Source organism: Biomphalaria glabrata, chromosome 7, assembly GCF_947242115.1.
Source record: "Biomphalaria glabrata chromosome 7, xgBioGlab47.1, whole genome shotgun sequence".
Lineage (NCBI taxonomy): Eukaryota > Metazoa > Mollusca > Gastropoda > Planorbidae > Biomphalaria > Biomphalaria glabrata.
This window is the reverse complement of record NC_074717.1, coordinates 26,492,222-26,505,976: the sequence shown is the minus strand read 5'-3', so window position 1 is coordinate 26,505,976 and position 13,755 is coordinate 26,492,222.

The window sequence follows — 13,755 nt, the reverse complement described above, 5'->3', positions numbered from 1 at the left end:
GGCGGGGAGTCTACAATAAACAATAAAAGTCTTCCGAAAGGGTCAGAATGTAATAAAGATTAATTATGTACACACACACACACACATATATATATATATATATATATATATATATATATATATATATATATATATATATATATATAATTTTTTTTCGCGAAGGGGGGGGGGGGAGGTCGGGGGGGACCCCCCCCCCCCCCCAAAACCCTCCCCGAAAAAAAATCCTGGCTACGCCCATGAAGCCTATATAAAGAGCACTGTATACAGATGTAGGCTATTACATTATTTCGGGAAATGCGTTACATTATTAGTAGCCCTTTTTAATACACTGTTGAGTCTGTAAATCACGACGCTCTGAGTGCTCCTTTTATAAAACAATATTATAAAATCTTCATACAATTTCATACGAGTGGCATAAATGCGGCACTTTAACTGGCCCTACCGGCCCTATACTGGGTACCGGCCCACCGGGCTTTTGCCCGAATGCCCATATATCCCAGTCCGCCCCTAATTGTTATTGATATGGTTGAGTTATTACATGATCTTATAATCGTCATAATTACACAATTATTATCTTGAGCAGTGGCGTAGCTAAAGATTTGAGGGCCCCGGAGAGGGGGCTATCTCGAAATTTTTATGGGCCCCTGCATTTTGATTGATATTCGACATCATGACATGAGACAATGACGTAATATTTAATAGTTAATTTAGAAACAAATTTCGGACACTCATTTGAAGGACTCCCGCCTCAAGTCGTGGCCGCCAGGGGGGGGGGGGGATTTTGAAATGTGGACCCCCTTCCCCAACCATAGCTACGGTACGTCACTGATCTTGAGCAGTGTAACAAAGTGACCAAAAATTATTTGGAGTCAATATGCATCAGAATGGAAAAAGAAACACAAAGGAAGAGCAGAAAAAAAAAGTTAAGAAAGCAAATATTGCAGGAATTCTTTGTCAAAGAAATGCAATGAAATTAGATCTATAGGCCTACATCTGTGTCACCGCAAGCACACGTTTCTCAACAATCGCTATTAAATTTCATGCTGATAGAGTCTCTGAATGAAGAAAACACAAAGTCATTTATTCCTGAAGATCAAGCCACGTTATATTCAACGAAGAAACACTAATGCCAAGACAACGAAGGTGTAGACTTAAACCGAAATATAAAGAGCCTTGGCTAAAATATGCAACAATCTTGACAGTATTTGTTTTCCACAAAGATATTAAATTACCTTTAAACAAATGAACGTGGTGCTCTGAGAGCATATAACATTGTGTGTAGACAACCCCAAGATGTAGACACTCGATCAGGATATACATGTTATTAAGAAAGCAGCAGATGACCTTGTGAAGTGGCCGGACCAAAGAATTGACAATGGATCTGTACATTGAATTCCATATGCCCCAGAACATGGTTAGGAGTTGAACCGAATCCGAGGAGAACGTGCAGAAGATGCAATATTTACTGTTAGGAATACACAGTTTTATTGACAGGGGTGTATCTTGTAATTATGCTGTCTTGCACGCAAGGAGCTTGTGAACGAAGCCACTGCATATTAAAGATGTGTAAAGAATAGGCCGAGAAGCATCATGACAAAAGGCAGAAAATGTCATGGTGATTGCTATTGATAAGATGTGCTACGAGTAATCCATTTGGAACAGTTCGTTGATGGAGGATTTTAACGAGCCTTGTATGTGAATATCAAGTACATGGTTACGTTAATATAGACGTATATGGTAGCATGATTTTTTTTTCACTATAAAAAATCTAATTTTCAGTGTCATTTAATACCAAATTGTTTACAAAATCATGAAGTAAATTGTTCCTATAGCTAACCATGAGGGTAGAAATGCATTATGTTATGTAAATCCAGTTTTCGTCACATTATTAAACTTAGCATAATTTTGACGATATGTATAATTCGATGCCCATCATATGACATGTAATTTGGGGGCGGATTGCATAGAAATGCACAGTCCGTCACTGGTGGAAACAACCACTAGGCCTTCTTTCTCTCTCTCTCTCTCTCTCTCTATTTAGAATCGCATTTCTCGGACGAACTTAGCGACTTTTTGACATACTTGTGAAATTCCTTGCACGTCATTTTCTTCAAATTGTATTTTGTGAAAAACAAAATGCCTCTCAATGGAGGCTATTTCTCTTATTTGTAGGCCTACAGTGTGCGTTGACCCGAAACCTTCGATATGGAGGTCAGGGTTGACCAGACAAAACGCTCTAGGCAACGTTAGCATTACGCCTTGAATCCAAAAGAAAAACAAATGGCAGATCTTGTGGATATATCTGAGTAACATTTTTTTTAAACAGATATAACAGACCCTGACATGAGGAGGTTGTGAGATTTATTAGTGAGCTTGTGTGTTAAAACCAGAAGATTTGAAGGATTGAATTCGATTGATTGTGCAAATGTAGTCAACAACAGACTGAAAGCCGTACGTTTTTACAATGTAGTTTAACGCTTGCCGGGTAACCTGATCTAAAAGGATACTAAACAGGCAAATGAACAAAAAACAAAATTTGGAGGGCAACCACATAGAACCTAGTCCACTGCTTGTGGTTGAGTAGAAGCCGAGGTCTTAGAGAATTTCGCCAGGATTCGACAAAACCAACCACGATTCTTAAAGAGAAATATACTTTTATCTCCAATGCCACATCTGAATATCTAAGGCTCTGTTCGGGTGTTTTGTCATTGATCTTATTTTGGTCTTTGCTAAACATACCATAGCTAGTGTGATTTACATACATTCGCATTGTAGGCTAGTCGATCGAGGGTCCCCCGACTGCATAGACCTACCACCGATTATCCAAGAATTATATTGCATTTCGATATCTGACAATAAATTTCTTAAGGGCAGATTAAACCCCAAAATTTATGTCACTCTACCTAACTTTTGAAAAATGCATACAAAATCTATTGAAAACTATATATATATATATATATATATATATATGCTACATATTGAAATAAATAACCCAAACGCAAACAATGTAAGAATAATGTCAAGAAGAGAATATAAAAAACACAAGCTAAACGTGATCAGTTTCACTCATGGGCGTAGCCAGGGGGGCGGGGGGTTTTTGGGGTTCACCCCCCCCCCCGAAATGAAATGGGAGGGGAAGTTTTGCGACTGTGTTGAGGTTTGCGATTAAACCCACCTCATATATAAAACCAAAAAAAAAATGCAAACGAAAATCCCCAAATTCCAAGAGCATAGCCAAGGGGGGTTTTGATTTTAGAACCCCATCCGAATTGTTTTTTACGATAAAACCCCTCTCTTCGGTATAAGACTAAAGTATACAACAGTCATCAGATTCTGTGAGCGTAGCCAAGAGGGGTTTTGTATTTAAAAACGAGGGCTTTATATTAAAACCAAATCCAGAGGGTTTTGAGTTTAAACCTCCCTCAAGCGGGGTTTGACGCTAAAAACACATTTTCAATATAAAAATGCAAATTACTCCCTCAAAATTCTATGAGCGTAGCCAAAGGGGTTTTGAGTTTAAACCCCCTCCTCCAGAGGGCTATAAGTGTGGTGGGTTTGGCACAGAACAAACTAAAGGACGAAGGCAACTCGTAGGACGATTCCAAACTTTATTGTACACTAAAGACCTGCAGCCATACGTGAACACATGGTGTAGAACCAAGCACAAAAGGGAGTGGAGACGACTTAGGTCCAGTAACATACGGACATTACAGCGATAAGAGATGCCGGTCGAATGGACAGTGCCCACGTTGGTCTGCCTTGTCATGCGCGGACACAAGGTGCCATCTAGGGTGAAGGGTCACGTGGATATCGGAGTGGCCGGTATTTTCTGACAAGATATCCACTCCACTACAGAGCCCCTAGCTTGAAACGACCCGTTCCGGGGCGTTTAGCCTAGTAGGTTTCTGAAAACTGAAACAACTGTTTCTTGTCAGTTTCTTCTGGAACGACAAACATCTTTCCAGTTTGTAACGTGCTTGTTCCATCGGTCATACAGAGTGGTCTGTCTTTCTCTAAACATAATGACTGGGAAGCTGTAGAAAGTGTGATAGGGAGCAGTGAGCGAAATCGTCTTTGTGGCTGGTTAAAATGCTTGTAGTTTCTTCTTTGTCTATCTGGCCTCTGGACTCTGTTATGCCTGTTCTTGTTTGGCTGCACAGAGTTAAAGTTTCTATTTCTCGATGTTTGAATTGAGTGACTTGCATCTGTATTGTACATTGCATCAGCTTGTTGCTCACTGGTTCGTTGTTCTACTTGGTGGGTTGGCTGTGAAACAATGGGTTCACTATTGCTCACAGATTGAACCTCAGCTGTGAGTTGTGGTGATTGCTGACAGTGACGCCTTACATGTCCAACTTCCCAGCACTGGGTGCAGACTGGTGATCCATCATCAGTGTATGGGAAGAATCCTCTCTTCGTCCTTGACCATACAAGACCCGGCGGTGCTGTTGGTCGAATTCTGTTTTGGTTGCTATGTTTCGTGTGTCTTTGTGTGGGTCTGCGTTGACTATGTGGTTGACTAGAGAGTGGGTTAGTTGAACTTGGCAGACTGTTATAGCCTGACCCCTTTATCTCTTCAAGTTGCTTCTCTAACTTGGCCAATTTTGCTAAGAGAACCTCAGACCACTGCTCTTGGGCTCGAGCTGCATCTTTGTTCTGGTTCTCCAACTTGAATGCATAGTTTCGTAGACTTTGAAAACTTATCTGGGGATGTTGCGCTATGAACCTAAACAGCTCTCTGCGAAGTTCTGGATCTCTGACTCCATAGGCATATTGGTCCCTCAATCTTTCCTCCTTGAAGCAATCTATTCCTTCTCTTTGTTCTTGCCTGATGGCCGTTGTGAACTCCTTAAATAGTCGGTGAGAGAATTCGAGCAGTGACTCACTTCTTCTTTGCTGCGACATCAGAAATGTAATCTCTGCCTCTCGCACCGGTATAATTACTTCAAACGCAGAGGTAAGTGCATCGAGCAGAGCTTCTGGATCACTTCTGATATGAGGTGGCTGAAGATCTACCTCTACTCTAGCTGGACCACTTATATTCGCAATGATGGTTGCTGTCTTCTCTTGAGGCGAGAGGTAAGGCCGAAGTTCCCATAGATCTCTTATTTCTCTGACGAAATCTTCAATTGAAACTTCATCATTTCTGCCATCCCCACTGAAATGTCTAATTTTTCTAGCAGGTTCTATGATGTAATGAGGGCGCTGACAGGCCAGCTTCAATGCCTCAAGTTCAGCTTGTAGTCGAGTCAACATCCCCTTAGTGACACGTTCCATTCCCTCCGGCTCTCCTCCACTGCACATGGGACTCACGTCTCTCCCCTTCACTGAACTAGGTTCCACCATATTTCCCTCCATCTGGCTGCAGGTCTTAAGAAACTCTAACAATAATAGTAACCTAATAACTAAATCTATCTCAACAGAAACAATGTTCAAGCTAAGTAGAATCACAATTAAGAAAATATAAGCAAATTATATTAAAATAAACTAAACTAAATCTAACTACCCTGAAACAAAAAGAAGAAAACAAAATATAGAAAATATTTGAAAGTACAGAAACGAGAAAAAACTAACTGTTACTTGTTGACATCTACGTCTGGTTGTCACTTTCTTAGTTTCGGTTGTCAGGAAGCAGATTCTGAGACGTCTTCTGATCCCACAGTGTAGTCTCTCTTCCTGACCCCACTCGTGCTACCAAGTTTCTGTGGTGGGTTTGGCACAGAACAAACTAAAGGACGAAGGCAACTCGTAGGACGATTCCAAACTTTATTGTACACTAAAGACCTGCAGCCATACGTGAACACATGGTGTAGAACCAAGCACAAAAGGGAGTGGAGACGACTTAGGTCCAGTAACATACGGACATTACAGCGATAAGAGATGCCGGTCGAATGGACAGTGCCCACGTTGGTCTGCCTTGTCATGCGCGGACACAAGGTGCCATCTAGGGTGAAGGGTCACGTGGATATCGGAGTGGCCGGTATTTTCTGACAAGATATCCACTCCACTACATAAGTTTAAAACCCTTCCAGATGGTTTTGAGTTTAAAATCCCACTACAGATAGTTCTGAGGTTGAAAACCCCTCTTCAATATTATTCTAAAGCAAACTACAGTAACCTAATTCTACTGTCTAGTGTAGCTAAGGGGGTTCGGAGTTTATTTAAAAAGAAACTACGATTTTTTAGTTTTACCCCCCCCCCCATACACACACACACACACAGATGGTTTTGATGATAAATCTTCCCCTTTTGATATAAAATCTAAAGCAAACTACAGTCACCAAATTTTAAGAGGGTAGCCAAGAGAGAATACAAATTTCTACCAGCCGCTGGGCTCCTTTACTAAAGTGCAGTGAATAGCATGGAAGTCTTCTGCGGAAATCGAAAAAAAAGACTTAATGTCTCTAAACAAAGATGGTTAAGACGGATTTCAGGAGTCAGTTATAGAGATTGGGTCTAAATCATGGAAATCATATGCCGAACTGGGAGTCGACCACTTAGTGAGGTTGTGACAGAGCGTCGCATGAGGTTTGCGGGACATGTTCTCTGACAAAATGAATTACGCATAACAATAGTTGCGATGACATGGAGGTCATTACGAGGAAAGCGGAAACAGGGAAATCATAGTATAACTTGGCGCCACACTTTTATGGTGGACCTAAGAGCAGCGATACCAGGCGGGAAGAGGCTTCAGACATTGCCAGTGACAGATTTTGATGGAGGCAGCTTGCCGCCCAATGCGCCGAATGGTGTGGGAGGATCTAAGTCCTAAGTAAGTAAGAATAACAGATTAGGGTTTTGAACTAAAAAATTTTGATAGCAGGATAATGCACAGTAGATACCTCAGAATATGCAACTTTTGTTTTAAATACCGGAAATAGTGCCTGGCGGCGGGGATAGGGTTAGGGTTAGAATGAAGGGTCAGAATGTAATATAGATTGATTATACGCACGCGCGCGCGCGCACACACACACACACACAGAGACACACACACACACACACACACACACACACACACACATACATACATACATACATACATACATACATACATACATACATACATACATACATACATACATACATACATACATACATACATACATACATACATACATACATACATACATCATACATACATACATACATACATACATACATATATATATATATATATATATATATATATATATATATATATATATATATATATATATATACATACATATATATACATACATATACATATATACATACATACATACATACATACATACACACACACACATATAATAATCTTTATTATCCGTATGGAAATTTGTCTTACAATTTGTGCATTACACCAAACAAAAACTATTATAACTATAAGAAACCAAAGTATACATTCACACCAGACTCACTCATAATTTACATGTGATAAAGTTTATACCAGATTGTTCTTATTTAATTATTTGATTGCCAGGGGAACAAAAGAGTGTTTGTGTCTGTTTGTCTTTGCTATCGGTGTCTTGTATCTCTTTTGTGATGGTAAAATCACAAAATCCTGATACAAAGGGTGATTTTTTATTTCGAGGATCTTGTTAGCTTTTTTTTATAGATGTTTGTCTCAAACAACTTCCCAAGTGCCAAGTGGGGTTTGTTTTTTGCCAATGATTTTACCAGCAGCATTTAGGATTCTAGAAAGTTTATTTTTATTTTTAATGCTCAGATTGCCATACAAGGCAGTGATATTGAAACTTAAAATATTGCAGATGTGAGCGTGATAAAACATAGCCAAGGCCTTTTCGTTAACACTAAACGAGGACAGTTTTCTTAGTAATCGTAATCTTTGCTGCCCTTTTTTGCTGATATAATCAGTATATGCAGTAAAATTTAGTTTATTGTCTAGGATAGTACCAAGGTATTTAGAGGTTTGCACAATTTCAATAGTCTCTCCAGCTACAGAAACAATATCATTTTCCTTCTTGTCCCTACGAAAATCGATTATCATTTCTTTTGTTTTTTTTTACATTTAATAATAAAAAATTATCTTTACAGTATTTTTCAATGTGTTCTATTTCTTTGACATACTCATTTACGTCTGAGCTCTCTGAGAGCAGGGCAAGAAGAGCCGCATCATCAGCGAATTTTGTGAAGGAGCAACAAGAACTATCGGATTGAAAATCATTGGTGTACAAAGTGAACCACAATGGCGATGTCATAGCCCCCTGGGGCGCCCCTGTGTTAACTATGCGTTCATTAGATATAACATTGTTTACCCTAACCCTCTGAGCTCTCTGGGTCAAAAATTCATTAGCCCATAGTATTATGTATGGACTAATCTGCAACGCTCTCATCTTTTCAATGAGTAAATGAAGTTGTATAGTGTTAAAAGCTGATGAGAAATCAATAAAGAACAATCTTACATAAGTGTTCGGTAAGTCCAGATGTTTGTAGACACAATTTAAAATATTTAGGATGGCATCGTCTACACCTTTACCATTTAGGTAAGCAAATTGTAAAGGGTCTAACTTATTACAAAGATCATTCAGAAGAAACATTTTAACCAATTTTTCTAAACATTTAGACACAATGGAAGTAAGTGAAACAGGTCTATAGTCATTTATTTCTTTCTGTTTGGAAACCTTTGGCACAGGTACAATTATAGATGACTTCCACATCTTAATATATATATATGGCGGGGGGAGACCCCCCCCCCCGAAAAAAATTCCTGGCTACGCCCATGATTTCACGTTTAACTAAATACGATAAAATTACAAATCATCGTCATCTGTCCCTTGATTTTCGTCGTGGGGGTGCTGTGACAGTTCGCGCAATTCGTCCACTTCTTGCGGTCAGCAGCTTTTCTTAACAGGATATCAAGAGAAGGCCGGTCCAGCCAGCATTTCCTTGGGTTACCCTTTCTTTGTGTTCCGTCCACTGTATTTTGAAGAGTACAGAGTGTTGGGAAACTCATTTGCTTTCTTTTCCTGGTATCTGATCTTCAGCATCTTAATGTTGCGTTTACTCTCAAAATATTGAATTCTTCTTCAGCTTCAGTATCCAGTTTTCACAACCATATAAAGATGAAAGATCACTAACAAAGAATACAGTTTTAATTTTACTTGGAATTTGATGTTACTCTTCCAGATTGTCCACATGACAGCGGATGCCAAGCAAAGGCAAGCTTAAATAGGTTTGTATCTCTTTTATCGCTCCTACTCATCTAGTTATGTTTGACCCTAGGTATTTAAATTAGTCCACTTCTTGTAATGTTTTGCCATTCAACTGTAATCAACATCTTTTACCATCAGCATTGATTTCCATGCCAACTGCTTTAGCTGCAGTATCCAGTTTTGAAGTAAAGAGTGCTGTGACAGTTTTCTCCAATTAGGTCTATATCATCTGCAAACCTGTGATAGGAAATAGGCCGCCGTTTATGGTGAAGCTAGAATTAAATCCTTCTAGAGTTTTCATCATTTTATGCTCCAGAAATATGTTAAAAAGAGCTGAAGAGAGCATGCATCCTATGTGTGTCTTACAACTATCTCCAATTTTGTCGTTCAGAAGTTTTGAGCTCTTCACAATTTACAAATAGTATAGCTACAAATAAAATGATTAAGATCTTTAATTTAAAAAAAAATACACAAACCTCAGTTTTGACAAATGGTTTTCTGTCATAATCAGAAACTACAACTCGTAGATCTAAAGACTCCCCGGGGAATGAATGTGTGATTATAACTGGGTCAAAAAGATGTATTAATTTATTATTAATTTTTTATTTGGATTTCAGCAATTCTTTCTAAAAATAAAAAACTCTAATAAAAAAAAACAAAAAACAACTCCTTTTAAGATTTGTCCCTGAAGTTAATCGAGTCCACTTTTACATGTTATAAGTTACAAACTCAAGCTACCATCTGGAAATAAGAAGGATTACATTTAGGTAGGCCCACAGACAAAGTAATGTAGGCTACCATAGTATTGGCCAGCTACTATGTAATCCAGTGTTTACAAAACTTTTTCTCAAATGGAACACTTCGCATATTTTGAGTTTATTTGTTTATTTGTTTTTAGCAGGTGGACTAGCTAATTATTCCAGTAGTTCAAGGAACACTTATTCTGACTTCGTGGAACACTAGGGCTCCGCGAATGACAGTTTTGGAAACACTGATTTTATTATTTGTTTTATTGTCGATCATATGTATACTACTGGGAAATAAAATGGGTCTATCTTATTTTATACTTTTATATTCATGTTGTACAATGCATCATTCTTTGTCGGTAGGCCTACGTGCTTTAAAAAAGGCGGCTCAAATATATTAATTAATTTAATATGAAGAAACCGATATTTTGTTAGGCATAGCAGTAGCCTATGATGCCATCAGATGCCTATACTACAATAATAATAGGCTTGTCTTCAAGTCCGAAGATTAGTGAGGAATACAGTATTTCCCGTGGCTACGCAGCCCCACCTGTGACCTACATTTTTGGCCACATCCAGGGCAAGCATAACCATGGTCCACAGGTTGTCGATTTAGATTTTGTCTTCGTCGCTTGAGTTTGTCCTCGGCAGCAGACTTTCTTTTGGTCTCAAATGTGTATCCCGCGGCCTTCGTGAGTGACCTCCAGCTGTCTCGTTCCGACGCCGCATGCAGCCAGGTGCTCTCTTCTATGTCAGCCAAGGAAAGTTGACGCCTAAGCGGGTCTTTGAAGCGTTCCCGTGGGGCGCCTCTGTTACGTCGACCACCTTTTAGCTCACCAAAAAAGACTGCCTTTGGCATACGTTCGTCTCCCAAACGGGATATGTGCCCTGCCCAGCGTAGCTGTCGGACCATAAGAAGTCCCTCTATACTGTCCATACCGGCGTTCGCAAGGACATCGCTGTTTATAGTGCGGTCCTGCCACCGTATGTCCATGATGGAGCGCAATCATCTTTGGTGAAAGCACTCAAGAAATCTTAGTTGTTTTTTATATAGTGTCCATGTTTCAGAGCCAAATAGAAGGGATGAGAGAACCACCGACTGGTAGACATTGATTTTTGTAGGCAGGCGGAGCGATTTGTTCTTCCAAACTCTCGGCTGAATGCGTCCAAAAGCTCTACTAGCCCTGGCCAGACTTCCCTTGAAAGTGAGGCGTCATTTGACACTATACTACCTAGATATGTGAAGTGGTCTACCACGTTAAGGGGCTGTCCGTTTACTGTGATCCTTGGGGCTGAGTATGTTTCATTGGGTGATTTCTGGAACATGACTTCTGTTTTCCCGAGGTTTATGGATAGACCGAAAGAGGCGGCAGCGTATGCAAATTCGTTTACCGCGTTCTGGAGGTACAAAAAGAATTTTTTAGTAATAAAATAAGTCCATTATAATCACAAGATTAATATAATTTATCATCTTTTTTTAAATGAATATTTGAACATATACGTAGCCTTTCGTATGTGCATACCATAGGCATAGATATATAGGGCCTATGTCTATGGAGTATACTATAGTCACAGGACCGGATTTACACTTGTAAAGGCTATTTTGATATATGGAGCCCTTTATATTTATAGATATTATGACGCAGGCACTGTTCGAACCCTTGATCACCGAGACCACCAAATATCAAACACAAGTAGGCTAATACTTCATCTAGAAATCTAGATCTAAGTAAAATTTCAGGAATATTATCTCTTTTGCCGGCTTAATTAATTAAACTAGAAAAGTTCAACATATGTTCAAGTGTGACGGAGAAACGCAGGAATTCTTGGGTAATAAAAATTAGATAGTTTAAACATTCCAAAGATATTAAATACATTTTGTAAATTACTGAACGGCATTTTATGATACACAAATATCAGCAACAAATATAATTGCAACTATAACGATTGATCATTAAAACATTTTCGGGCTCCCCAATCTCTCTATAAGCTACATAGCTTATGGTGCTTAAAGAACATTCAGCACCGTATAGACCAGGGGTCTCAATACATGGCCCGCGGGCCACTTGTGGCCCGCGAAACTATTTTGTGTGGCCCGCGACCACGTCTGCGAATTAAAAATAAATTAGATAAAATTTACAATGACCACATATAAACCGTGAAATGATTTACAACTGCACAAATCAGTAAATGAGGTGTCACTGTCGCCCACCGACCACTTAGGCTTTCAGCTGGGTGAACGGTGGCCTGATTCATACCGCTGGCCGATAGCGGCTAGAATCTGGCCACCATTATATCACTGCTCCGACCGTTTGGCCGCGTGGCTAATCAGGCGAAACAGGAGAAAGAAAGGGAGATGGGGAGGGATGGGGTACATGTGTCAAGATTCTGTGAAAGCAAGCTTTGTTGTTAGCGAGACGATAGCAAAGGCATCACGACCATTCACTGAAGGCCAGTTTGTAAAAGAGCGTACGCTACAGGCGTGTGAAATTATCTGCCCCGAGAAAAAGAAGCCCTTCGAAGGCATAAGTTTGTCTGCGAACACAGTTGCAAGCAGGATCACCGAGTCAGCGACAAATGTTCAACAGTAACTGAGTGCCGCTGCAAAAGACTTTGTAGCATATTCCATTGCACTGGACGAGTCTACTGGTGTAACAGACACCGCATACTGTGCCGTATTCATTCGTGGGGTCGACGAAAACTTGAACATTGTTGAAGAGCTATTGGACTTACTAGCCATGAAAGAAACGACGACTGGACGCGACGTGTTTCAAGAACTGGAAGCTTGTATTGACAGGTGTGTGGGCTACGTGGGAAAAACTTGTTGAAGTGGCTAGGGATGGTGCACCAGCAATGTGTTCAGAGAAGGTTGGTGTTGTTGGATTAATGGTAGAGAAACGGTATCAGCTCAGCTTGGCCGGACCTTTTGGAGCCATACACTGCATTCTGCACCAAGAAGCACTCTGTGGCAAAAGTCTATAAACGAAGAACGTGATGGATGTTGTCGTGAAGACCGTGAACTTCATACGTGCACGGGGTCTTAACCACAGACAGTTTGTGTCATTTCTAGCTGACTTAGAAACGGAATACGGAGAGTTGCTGTATCATACGGAAGTCAGATGGTTGAGTCGTGGAAAAGTGCTGCAGAGATTTTTTTAACTGAGACGGGAAATAGCATTGTTCATGGCAATGAAAGACAGAGACATACCTCAGCTCAGTGACATAATGTTTTTGTCGGATCTTGCTTTTCTTACTGACATCACGCAACATCTCAATGCAATCAATTCACAACTACAGGGCACAAAGCAGCTGATTACCGTGATGTTTGATTCATTCAGATGCATGGCAGATGGAAACCTGGCTCATTTCTCTTTTCTACAGAGCATAACGGTTGAACTACAGCGCCTGAAAGACTACGTAGACATCCTCTTCAGACTACTTGAAGATTTTGAACACCGCTTTCAGCAATTCACTGCTCTCGAACCACAATTTTTCCTTGTTGCCACTCCGTTCGCAGTTGACGTGAAAAACGTTCCAGTGGAAGTCCAGATTGAGCTACTGGACCTGCAGTGTGACACTGTTCTGAAGCAAAAATACGCTGATGTTCCAGATTTCTACCAGTTTCATCCCAAAGAGAAGTCTCCAAACTTATTATGCGCAGCTGCTAGAATTCTTGCGATGTTTGGGGGTACGTACGTTTGCGAACAGTTTTTCTCCAGAATGAAGATCAACAAAACAGCATTACGATCAAGATTGACTGATGAGCATCTGAGAGCAACCTTGCGGCTTGCCACTACACGCGACTTCAGGTCTAACATCGATGGTCTGGTCTCTGCCAAACGCTTTCAGCTGAG